The sequence below is a fragment of the Delphinapterus leucas genome, chromosome 12 (genome assembly GCF_059928025.1).
Source record: "Delphinapterus leucas isolate spDelLeu-1000000601 "Yukka" chromosome 12, BTC_Dleu_Yukka2, whole genome shotgun sequence".
NCBI lineage: Eukaryota > Metazoa > Chordata > Mammalia > Artiodactyla > Monodontidae > Delphinapterus > Delphinapterus leucas.
In genome coordinates this window covers 95,611,881-95,624,280 of record NC_143140.1, presented here as the reverse complement: position 1 = coordinate 95,624,280, position 12,400 = coordinate 95,611,881, and the positions used below count along the sequence as shown (strand labels likewise).

Below are 12,400 nucleotides of genomic sequence, written 5' to 3'. Positions count from 1 at the left end.
CTGGAGAGTCTGTTGTTCAGCAGCTCACCAGTGTCATAGATGGCCCATCTGGTGATCACATCCAGTGATTACAGGACACACTGACACCTGAACCCATCCCGGAACTTCCCACAGGAGCCTTGCTGGTACCTGGGAGTCTGTGTGCATGACAATAAATTCTAATGGAGACCATGAACATCCCAACCCTACATTCTTAGGTGAGGGATGCCAAGGAACGTGGCTGAGCTAACAGAACACATAGACAGCTGTAAACATGCACAGAGAGTATTTGAGAATTTATTACGGCACGTAACCCACAGACTGCCCTGAGACTGGTGCTGTCACCATCCCCGGAGAAAGCTGGCCGTTGAGGTCTGAGCACCACTCACAGGGCTGCAGGAGGGAGTCCATGGCGACTTCCTGTATGCACCTCCCATTCTTTCTGTAAACTAAAATTGTTCAAAATAGAAAGTTTCTTTTTTTAAAATTAATTTTGTTGGAGTATAGTTGCTTTACAATGTTGTGTTTGTTTCTACTATACAGCAAAATGAATCAGCTATACAAATACATACATATACATACATCAGCTATGCATCCCCTCTTTTTTGGATTTCCTTCCCATTTAGGTCACCAAAGAGCCACGGATGGACCTAGAGTCTGTCATACAGAGTGAAGTAAGTCAGAAAGAGAAAAACAAATATCGTATATTAATGCATATATGTGGAATCTAGAAAAATGGTGCAGATGAATTGATTTGCAAAGCAGAAATAGAGACACAGATGCAGAGAAAGTTTATTTTTAAAAAAATAAGTTCTGGAATTTATTATCCAAGTTATTAAAAGCAATTCTTTAAAATACATCAGATGTCAAACCACAGCTTAGTGAGCAGAGAAGTAGAAGTAGGGTGAGGGCCTTGGTTAAGGACTAGTGTTCACTTTGTCTGAAATGCGCTCTTGTGTACATTTCAGCCCAGATTTACGTGACCAGTGTTCTTGTGGACGTTCTGCTGTTGGGTCGCCATTATCAAAACCTCTGTCAGTGTACAGAGAGTGTTCAAAAACAGTCTAAACCTAACTATTTTTATCCTGCTCTAAAGTTGCACAAGTAAGTCTCCCTCGTATTTATCCATGTGAATGAACTAGGCTGCAGAATGAACAAAGGTAGTGTGTCTGTAATCTCTCCCAGGCAAATTGTAGCGGTTTAACAGAACGCCAATATTGAACTCATTAATCAAGTACGATTAAGAAATTCTTAGCTTCTTTTGATAAGACAGTTTTATCCATTGCACTTTAACAGCCACTCACCATTGCCCCCGTGGCTGAATCTTAAACAGCATGAGGGCGTTTCTCTTTCAAGTGCGATGCGCTACCTGACTGCTCCTGGGTGTATCTTCATGAGGGATTGGGTATGTTTTATAAAATTAAGGTATTTGACTTCATCTATAGGATGTTTCGTATTGTGAGCCTGACTAAGCATGTTGCAAGCATATCATCAACTTTAATAGATTTTCTTTCTTTTTAATTAATTTTTTTGAATTTTATTTTTTATACAATAGGTTCTTATTACTTGTCTATTTTATACATATTAGTGGATATATGTCAATCCCAATCTCCCAATTAATTTTTATTTTATTTTGGGATACAGTTAATTTACAATGTTGTGTTGGTTTCAGGGTTACAACAAAATTACATTTTCTATAGTTAACTAATCATGTGTTTTAGTTGTAAGAGTTATGATTTGTTTAGTGTAAATATATAGGCACAGGAAATATATAACTTTTAAAAATACAGTATTGCTCACCTCAAACTCCATGATAACAATGAGAAAGATTATGCCTGCTTTACTCATGATTCTGCCCCAGGGCCTGACTCAGCAGATCCCAGTAAGTACTTGTTGAATAGAGAATGAGTGACATATAAAAGCAGTCACCTGGGATGATGAAACTCCATAATAAGACACAGTGTGTGCTCGCTCCCTTGTTATTGTCCGACTTACAGGTACGCTGTGTAAGGTAAGAACTATTCTATTACTAGTGATGGAGCAAACGACAGCTACTATGAGGGCAAAAATGGGGGGCGGATTTACAGAGTCACATGGACCCAAAAACATTGAAAAGTGTCCATTTTAATCAGCTGTGTTATTTTAGGAATTTATCCGTTTCATCTAAATATTCAAATTTATTAAACCATAAATTGTCTATACCAGTGATTTAGACATTTGTTGCTTTTCCTTCCTGGTAGAGGTAATTTTGTCCTTCTTTCTTTTTCTCTCATTCTGTGTTTCAGGGGCTTTACATTTTTGTTGTTGCTGTTTAGTCTTTTCAGAGTAAGAGTTTCTGATTTTGTAGCTACTCTCTTGTGTGTGTTTTCTTTTCCATTTCATACTATTTGCTCTGATTTTAAAAATCTCCTTTCTTTTGCTGTTTTTTTAAAGTTTAGTTTGTTCTCTTTTTCTATAAAATTCTTCAATTGTATAGTTAAATCATTGAGTTTGTCGTTTTTCTTTCCTAAAATAAACTTTCCTAAAATTTACTTTCTAGCACAGCAGTAGCTACATCCCACAAATTTTCTTATAACAATTTCATTATCACCCAGTTTAAAATATTATGTTCTATTCTATTCTATTCCATTTTTATATTCTATTAATATAACTAACAGAATAATTAATAATATGGTCACTTTCACAGGTTCCAGGTAGACATGAACTTGGGGGGGTGGGTGGTGCCCTGCTCAACCCAGTACAATCTCCAAGTATTTGAGGATTTTCCAGGTATCTTGGTTAATTTTTCCTAGTTTGATTCCACTGTGGTCTGAGAGCATATTTTGTATGCTTTTTATTATTTTAAAATTGTTCAACTGTGGAGCAGAAAGCAGTGGCTCCTGGAGTGATGAGCCCCACCCCCCCACAGTGTAAAAGCAAGCAGTGTCATCTGGGGTGGCTGACTGCTGCCATTTACATGTTATGCACATTGGAATGAAGATTGTTAGTAAAACTCCTCAATGTGAATTTTTATCGAAGCGAATGGATCAGTTCAAAGCTCTTAAGAAACAGCTGAGTGGTAATAAAATTGTCACTCAAGAAATAGCTGGTTCTGTCCATTTGGAGAATTATGCTCTGAAATGTTTTTGTGTGCAGACAATGAAGATAGCGCCGGTTGTTTTCACAAGATCAAGTCCGTCTATCCTGCAAATCCTTAATAGCTGTCATGACAGTCTTTGGAGAACTCACTGATGACAGTGTGAAACATAGAAAATATGCAAGGTGGGGTGACATATATCCATACGTTTTTAAAGCATGGGGAGACGCCTCAAGGAAGACCTGTTAGAGTTGGAAAGATACTGATGTTGAAGAAAATGAAGGTGGGGCAGCCCTCTACCCACTTGACCCACTTGAATCAGAACCATCTTCATCTTCAACTGAGGACACAGAGAGCACGCCCCCAGGCAGCTGTTCCGGAACAGAGCCCTCTCCGTGCACACGCGCCGGCGGATACAGCGGCCGCAGTGCCTCACAGCACAGGTGAATCGGGTACTGTCCTACCTAGGCCACGGGTTCATCTGGCCGTTTATTCACAGTTTCCACGGCGGGGATACTGTTCTAACACCAGAGGACGTGGCTCGAGCTCAGATGCACTGCAGGCGTGCTGGCTGGCGGTGCACAGCAATGCGAACGTTCAGCCCTGCTGCGCAGAGCCTTCAGAGGCCCTCAAGTTACTGTCTGCAGGCAGAGAGTGAAGCCTTTGTACAGCAGAGCCGTGTAACTTCGGCCTGCGGAGCCAACGATCGGTTACTCAGTCTTCAGCCGATCGCAGCACAGTTCTAAGGAAGACTTCATTTCTGCTGACTCTGACAATGAAATCTGCACGCAGACTCTGTTGATGCAGCTTCGATCAGTTTCCACTGCCATTAGTGGACCCAATAATCTCTGGGGATGTAGGGCTGCTGCAAGCTGGGTCCTAAAAATGCCCGCTGCACCCTGCTTCAAAAAAATGAGAGCACATACAAATTATATGTTGGGAATAAGCTTTGCACCTTAATTTGTATACATTAAGAGAATGTTTTCAAATTTATAATGTTCGGATGAACATACTATTACTTTGCTATAAAATCCTAAATTTAATTTGTAATAAAGATTGTTGAACTATTCTAGCTTACCAGCCGTTGGACTATTCATATTACAGGGTGAATATGAAAGAGATTATGTTAAACTTTGATTTATATTCATGTAAAACATAATTGTATTAAAAGTTTAAACTTTCATGGAAGGAAATTTAAAAAGACAAAGGGGTAGATTCACGTTTAGACTTAAGAATGCTGTTGGTTCTCAGCTGCTTCTTTTACCCACTGAAGCTTGAGGTGAATTACTTCGTAGGCGGTTTGACTGCATGTACCAGAGAGTGAACAGAGGACATTATAGTAACACCTGGAATCTTGGCGTTTTATGTTAGGTTCTCCTCTGATGCCATGTGGATTCCACAGAGCATGACTATGAATCGTGTAGATGATCATGAGTTTAGATTTTTAGCTGTTAATTTACACGTAATGATGGGAATTATGGACCTACTGTGTCACCTGCATTTGTGCAACGTAAAAATAAAAACAAGGATTCTTTTGTATATATAAAAAAATTCAATTGTGTTTTATGAGCCAAAATGTGGTTTATTTTGGTGAATGTTCCAGGTGAGTTGAGAAGAATGTATCTACAGTTATTGTTGGATAGAATACTCTATAAATGCCAATTAGATCAAGTTGATTAATAGTTTTGGTCAGGTCAAACCTCTCCTTTATGATTTTCTGTCTTCTTGATCTATCAGTTACTGAAAGTGGAGAATTAAAGTCTCCAGTTATAATAGTGAGTCTCTCTATCTCTCCGTGCAATTCTATAAAGTGGAGAATTAAAGTCTCCAGTTATAATAGTGAGTCTCTCTATTTCCCCACATCCAATTCTATCAGTTTTTGCCACACATATTTTGCTGCTCTGTTGTTACATGCATACATTTTAAGCGTCGTATGTCTTCTTGGAAATTAACTCTTTTACCATGATTTAATGTCCTTTTTATCCTCAACAATTTTCCTTGTGAAGTTTTTTTTTTTCTTTTAAATTTGTGTAGCTAATCCAGCTTTCTTTTGGATAGTGTTACCGTGGGTGTATCTTTCTCCATCCCTTTATTTTTAATCTGTGAAAGTTTATGTTTCTAAAGTGGATTTCTTGTAGACAACATAATAGTTGAGTCTTGTTTTATCATCCACTCTTGAAAATTCTCTGTATTTTAACTGGCATATTTAGATCATTTGCATCTAAAGTGATAACTGATATAGTTGGATTAATATCTGCCATGTTTGTAACTATTTTCTATTCATTGTGCTTGTTTTTTTTTTGTGGTACGCGGGCCTCTCACTGTTGCGGCCTCTCCCGTTGCGGAGCACAGGCTCCGGACGCGCAGGCTCAGTGGCCATGGCTCACGGGCCCAGCCGCTCCGTGGCATGTGGGATCTTCCCGGACCGGGGCACGAACCCGTGTCCCCTGAATCGGCAGGCAGACTCTCAACCACTGCACCACTAGGGAAGCCCTGTGCTTGTTTTTTATTTCTATTTTTTCTTCTACCTTTTCTGCCTTCTCTGGTTTTAATTGAGCACTTTATGATTTTATTTTAGCTCCTCTCTTAGCATATTATTTATACATTTTTAATAAACATTTTTAGTTGTTGTCTTAGAGTTTGCAATATGAATTTTCAGTGGATGTAAGTCCACCTTCAAATACCACTTTCCTACTTCACAAATAATGTATGTACCTCATTATAAATTATTCCCAATATCTCCCTCCTGTCATTTATTCCCTTTATCCACATACTATTAATTCCCAATACATTGTTACTACCATTATTTTAAACAAACTGCTTCTTTTAGATCAATTAAAATATGAAAAATAAAGGATTTCATTTTACCTTAATTTATTCTTCCTCCAATGCTCTTCCTTTTTCAGAAAGATCCAAATTTCTGAACTCTATCAATTCCTTCCTCCCTTAACGAATGTATGTAAATTGTACTTCAACATATTTTATTAAAAAAAATCAAGTCCAGTTCCTGCGTATGGGTTCTATGGGGTGACGTTTAGGAGAGACAGATTCAAACAACCACCCTGGAGAGGACCACTGGGAACCTAAGGAAATGGGTAAACAATTAGTGTATCAAGTCCATGCTATTTCTTCAAGTAAAGATTGGTTCATACAGTGGAGTATTTCTGCGTGGCTCTGAAATATATCTGTGTTAAACAGATGCTTGTAGGATGTTTGAAATTGTGGAACTCTTCTTGTTTTCATGTAAGGAAGCTTCACCTTAGAAATGGTGTTGACGTGAATGCAGAAACTATTTAAATTGTAAGAAATTCATGGGAGTGCACAATATACTTTTTCTGAGATTCTGATTCAGTCCACCTAATTTTAATTATTATCTTGCAATGAATAAATTAAAACCATATGATTTAGTCATGTTTGTAAAATGCTCTTATTTTGAATGTTTTGATTAATCATTTGGTAATAACCCCCCCCTTTTAAAGTTTAAATGTCAAACATGGATGTCAAATGAGTAATGTAAAAGGTCTGACATATACATTAGCCATATGTAATATTCGGAAACATCTTATTAGACTTTCCTCAGTGGGCTCCTGCCCTGAGAGGCTCAGGATGGTTTCAATTATCTGTTGAAGAGCTCAAGTCTATAGAATATTAAACTATGATGAAATGGAAAGAATATTTTCAGGCAGCTACAGACACAACCCTGCCTGTCGGGATGAAAGTCTGGGAATGAGTCATCTAGAAGGGGAGGTGTGATCACATTTCCTCTGTGAGGAGGCCGTGTCTGCAAGGCTGATTGCACAACTGGGACGGCCCTCTCACCCCTGGCCTGAGAGGCCCTGGGTCACATGCTGGGTCAAGGCCACTGGGCAGGGAAGCGCCACAGATGTCCTGGCAGGACAGACAGATCTCCCCAGCCACGTGGAGACTGCACCTCCTGGGGAATCCCTGGTGTGGCTATTTTTGCTTCTGAGAAGGCTGTCTACATCTGAAAGCGTTGCGTATACACTCCAGCTGGGGGGCTGCAACCAGCCCTACTCCTGGCAGACAATGCCTTCGAGTATCAGGTGATCTCTGGAGACTGAGGATAGCGCCACTTTAATTCAAGCGTTTGGGAGTAAATGGCTTAAATAAGGTAGTGAAAGGTTGTGAAAAGTCAAGGAGCCGTAATCAAGATGGCACCATGAATTCATGCTTTCAATCCCCACCCCCAGCCCGAACAGTAAGGATTTAGAAAAAGTACATAATGAAACTGAGTGGAACAAAGGAAGCAGTCAGAGTCGGGCTCTTTTTCTTAATCAATATATATATATTTGAAGTATAGTTGATTTGCAATGCGCTAATTTCTGCTGTACAGCAAAGTGATTCAGTTATTCTTTTTTTTAAATATTCTTTCCCATTATGGTTTATCATAGGATATTGAATATAGTTCCCTGTACTCTATAGAAGGACCTTGTTGTTTATCCATTCCATATATAGAAGCTTACATCTGCTGACCCCAACCTCCCACTCCATCCCTCCCCAGGCCCCTCCCTCTTGGCAAACACTAGTCTGTTCTCTAGGTCTGTGATTTTATTTCTGCTTCGTAGATGAGTTCATTTGTGTCATACTTTAGATTCCACATATAAGTGATATCATATGGTACCAGAGCCAGGCTTAGAACTTTCAAAATCAGACCTGGTCCCAGGAGAGGTCCCACTGCTGGTGAGAGGGTGACGCAGGACATGGGGACCCGGGACCCCCAGTATCAGGCTGCCCACAGGACCAGTGGGAAGGCAAGGGGTGAGTGAGGGGCACAGGTCACAGGTTTCCTACTGAAGGGACATCTTCCTTACTTTTGCATGTTCTTCCACCACCTCGTCTAAACATTTGCCCCCAAAGTCCAAATACTCTCAACACCATCCTTGCTGCACTCCGTCGTCAGCAGTCACCCCAACACGTGACACGGCTAAGAATTCCCAGGACACCGCTCCCGGCAGTGAGTGCGAGAAGGGCCCTCTCGCCAGTCTCTGGGACCAGGCAGGTGTGCCCCAGAGGAATTAGCTGTGAACTGAGTTTCCAGGGATAAGAAAGTGGTAATAGGTGAATACACCTGGGAGACAGGACAGGAACTGTGGAGAGAAGAGATAGCACATGGAAGACACAGAGAGAGAAAGATCCTGGTGGATGTGCCCCCCGAGTGGTACCACTGAAGCACTGAAGACAAAGGTGGACGTGCTGCCTGGTGGCAGATCCCTAAATGCTTCCTAAGAAAGCCGGGGTTCACCTGCCGGCCAGTGAACAGCCGTTCCAGGTGTAAAGAATCAGAAGACAGCAGATCTACTTTGAATGAGGTCAGTTTTAGATTGATAAGTAAATTCTGGTTCTAGTGTGGGTGGGGCAGACTTGAAAATGTGAGATCATGAAAAGTCAGGATTGTAATGCCATCACCAGCTCCTGACCCCCGCTCTTTACCTGTAGACGCCCTTATCACTCACACTCACCTGTAGATGCTCTCCATGCCTCATGGTCACCTGGCACCTGGGACGCTGACCAAGGCTCTCCTTGAAGGGCTAGTCTGTGACATGTGGTTCACACACAAGGTTGCAATTCTTTTGGTTCAAGAGTCTGAGCTTTGTGGGGAGACAGATCTGCCCTTGACAATGGTTTTATATCTCCCCAGCTGCGTGGTCTCCGTCATTGGGCTAATGTCTTGAAACTTCAGTCTTCTTATGTATAAAATTTGAATAATAACACTCAGTCCTTAGATTGCTGTGAGGGTTCAGTGTACAGTCCGTGGAAAGCGTTGACAGTGTTGAGGAGTTATCTGCGAGAGGGACGAGGGGCCCTGTTGGGGGAGCTCGGAGGACGAGGTCACAGGTCATCGGGGTCAGATGGCGACCTGAGAGACTCCTGCTGCCGAACCTGTCCCAGAAGATGTGAGGGGGCTTTGGGGGAGATGGAAACAGTGTCTTCTTTCTGAGGTGAATCCCAGGCACCAGGAAACTCTGGTTAAGGACATTTAGTTTGTGCCTAGAAACACGGGGCTCAGAAGAGAGTCTGGGTCTGGACCTGTGAATCTGGAAGAACATAAGTCAGGCTGAGGTCATGGGAACACACCAGGTTTTGTAGGAGGAACAGGGAGTGGGGAGAGGAAGGGGCTGAGGATAGACCCTGGGGAGCCGCACGCATGGCCTCTGGGGGCTGGACAGAAACCGGGGGTGGGGGGGACATGGGCCCCCAGGGTAAGGACACCCCCAGGGGCTGTTTCATCAGCACACAGCCCTCAGATCCGAGTCCACCGCCCGCCTCTGGTACCCGCTCCTCGGAATTCAATGGGATTCAGCCGACTGTGGTGAATTAGCTGTTCTTGTGATTGTTTTGGAACTCAGCAGAGTCTATTAGGCTCGTAGTTAGAGGCACATCCTCATTTGGCCTGCAAAATCCAAACCCATCTCACCACTGGCCGTTCAGTTGTATTTGTGTTTTTGTTTGTTTGTTTGGATTTTTAGAATTTTATTTTATTTTTTATACAGCAGGCTCTTATTAGTTATCCATTTTATACATATTAGTGTATATATGTGAATCCCGATCTCCCAATTCAGTTGTATTTGTTTTCTACTTTAGGTATTGGAGGAAAGAGCTGTGATTATGTGAATTGAGTACCCAGCTTGCAGCTTGATAAAATTAGCAGCCCCGTCATTCTGTTGTCACTTAATCGGTGTGCTTTGCTCTTCTCTTGCCCATTTTCCTTTCTTTTTTCTATCACAGCCCAGTAATCTGAGAATCGTGAGACGAAGCTGTTTAAAAGTCACCCAGCTTTTGCATGGTTTGAATCAAATAAACAGTGCTGTCCAGATGGGGAAACTAACATCTTGAAAACTGAAGGATCTCATCCATCTTCTAGAAAAGGCGAGTCACCTCTGGGGCTGTCAAGGTGAAGAGCCGCAGTGAAGTTGCTGGGAGGAAACAGAAGTCCATCCTTTCTGGTCCCATAAAGACGGTGCTCTCTGTGAGAATTCCTATTACCGAAGTCCACGAGTCCACGTGCACTGCCCACATCTGGCTCATGAGGTGGCTCCCTCCGAGCTGGAGCACGGGAGGCAGCCCTTCATCTGCCATTTGATGTCACATGGATGTCCCTCAGCAACAGAGGAGGGGTGGGAGCTGGGGGTGTGTCCAATCACAGATTACGCACGGCGGTGTGACGACGCAGGTACGTGTGTGCAGACATGTGCGTGTACAGACGTATGAACATACAGACACACACGTATGCCCATGCACCATGCTAGCATCACAAAGCCTGGTATCAAAATGGCAGCCCTGACTGATAGAACTATTGCCTAATCTTTCTGCATCTCATCCTCCTAAATTTTACAATAATTGTAAACTGGTCTCTAAAGCTTTTCCTAGCCCTACCTGGAAATGGCACACAGCTCACGGCTCCCACCCTGCCTCCCACTGCCAGGCCCTCTTCCCCACCCTCACGCCGAGGAGGGCAGCCCCAGCCCCGCGTGTCCTGCTCGGCATGGCCTGTCTCCGTGGCTTTGCTCATGGGGTGCACAGCAGGCTCCTCCTTCCCTCAGGGCCTGGCCCCTCTTCGCCCCCTAGGAATCGTGCCTCCACATGTGCTAGGTGCTGGCCTGACACGTGGTGTTTATGGTGACCTGGAGGCTGAGACGCCCAATTTCTGCTCCCTTCAGGGCCGAACTGCTTGATTTGGGGGACAGTCCGCAGAAACTGGCTGGGGTGCACATAAGGGTACTCGTCAATTACAAAGGTAAGAAAGGATGAGCATGGGATGGTCTATACTTCATTTTCCCATTTTATGTACAATACACCTATTACTTACTTACAGTAGACTTACTATTGGGACACTTAACTTCCCTTGGAAGCTCATTTCGAACAGTTAATGCTCGGATATGGGACACGGTTTCCAATGTTCCACAGGCTGTAAAGGGAGCGTCTCTCCTGCACCTGTGCCTGCCCGCCCCCCTCAGAAGCAAGCTCTGTCCTGTGCATCTCCTGCACAATCCTGGAAATACCCAATCCCAGGTTACTTTTGCTTTTAAAGGCAGTGTGGTGAAGGATGCTTTAATTCAGGTAGCTGTTTCTGTGTCTTGGATTAAACAAATAACACAGGAAATAATCAAATATCAGGAAAGTTTATCTGATTCAGAATGAGGCTCCCAGATCCTAAGTTGGAACCTTGGAAGGAAGAATGGAAGTAGCCCCGTGTGACTCGGATGACACTGCCCTTGGCCCATCTTCCCAGAGCACGAAGCAGCCCACACTCAAGAAGCAGCTGCTCTGTGCTGGGCTGGATGCTAGGCCTTCAAAGAACATAAGCCTCCGTCACTCATGAGTTTGGAGTTTGCAGACCAGGAAAACAAACAAGAAGTGTTTCTTTTTTACAAAAGTTATTTGTATACCTTTTGAATAGGTCAGGTATGCTTTACTGCAATCATGGGATTTTTATTCTTATGTTGGTCTGTACCCTCTAGTCAAAAGAAAATTATAAAAACACACATGCCATACAAGAAAGTTATTGGGAGTAAAAACACTTGTTGTGGAAGGCTTTGTGGCATGCAGGTAAGTCAGGGGTGTTTCTAAAGGGTTATTTGCTATCGGGGTGACTTGGCCGGACAGGCAGTAGCATGAGGGCTGCTCGTTTTGAAGGAATGACACATGGAGATCAGTGAGCTGGAGGTGGGTTTAGTCCGCATGCGCCATTGTTGCTTTGCAGGCTCAGAAACCCAAAGGCCAAGAAGAGCTGGTGTGGGAGGAAGGTGGGCAGGGAGAGGGCCGAGGGACCGCGTGGTGGCCTGTGCAGCTGCCCGTGGGATCCCGAGGGGACTCTGCCACGGGGCCACTCCCAGTCCAAGAATTCACTTCCCTTGGAAGCTAAACATGTTGAAACTGTGTTAAAGGTCTGAAATCAGATCATTAATGAACGACAGCTCTGTTCTGTGTTTATCTCGGTGGTGCCCTGAGTCACAGCCGTGTCAGAACTCCGATGAGTCACAATGTTATGAACAGGCATCGTCTGACTAGTTTTGCAAACCGAATTCTCATCCCTTAGCACCTTCTGCGTCCTCCTTCCCAGCGTTGCTCGGTGGGGTTCGCATCTGTCTGTCCCTGTGTGCCCTCAGGCCCACGCGGTGCTGGGCATGCAGTGGACCAGCAGTGGGATGTGAGGCCAGGAAGTCACAAGTGGATAAGTGTCTAGAAAACCCCGGATCATGTCCTTACTAGTGGCATCAGTGACATTTTTGACAGCACTAGGTTTTAGTGGTGATGTGCAATGGAAATGTTCATTTTACAAAGTAGGATTAACTTATTTTGTGACATGTATACATATATCAAATC

The 12,400-nt window shown here is 43.3% G+C and overlaps 1 pseudogene; it reads left to right on the top strand.

Moving 5' to 3' along the window:
* The first annotated feature begins 596 nt into the window (after nucleotides 1–596).
* On the top strand, nucleotides 597–7,540 carry LOC149747929 (vacuolar protein sorting-associated protein VTA1 homolog pseudogene; annotated as a pseudogene).
* The last annotated feature ends 4,860 nt before the right edge of the window (nucleotides 7,541–12,400 follow it).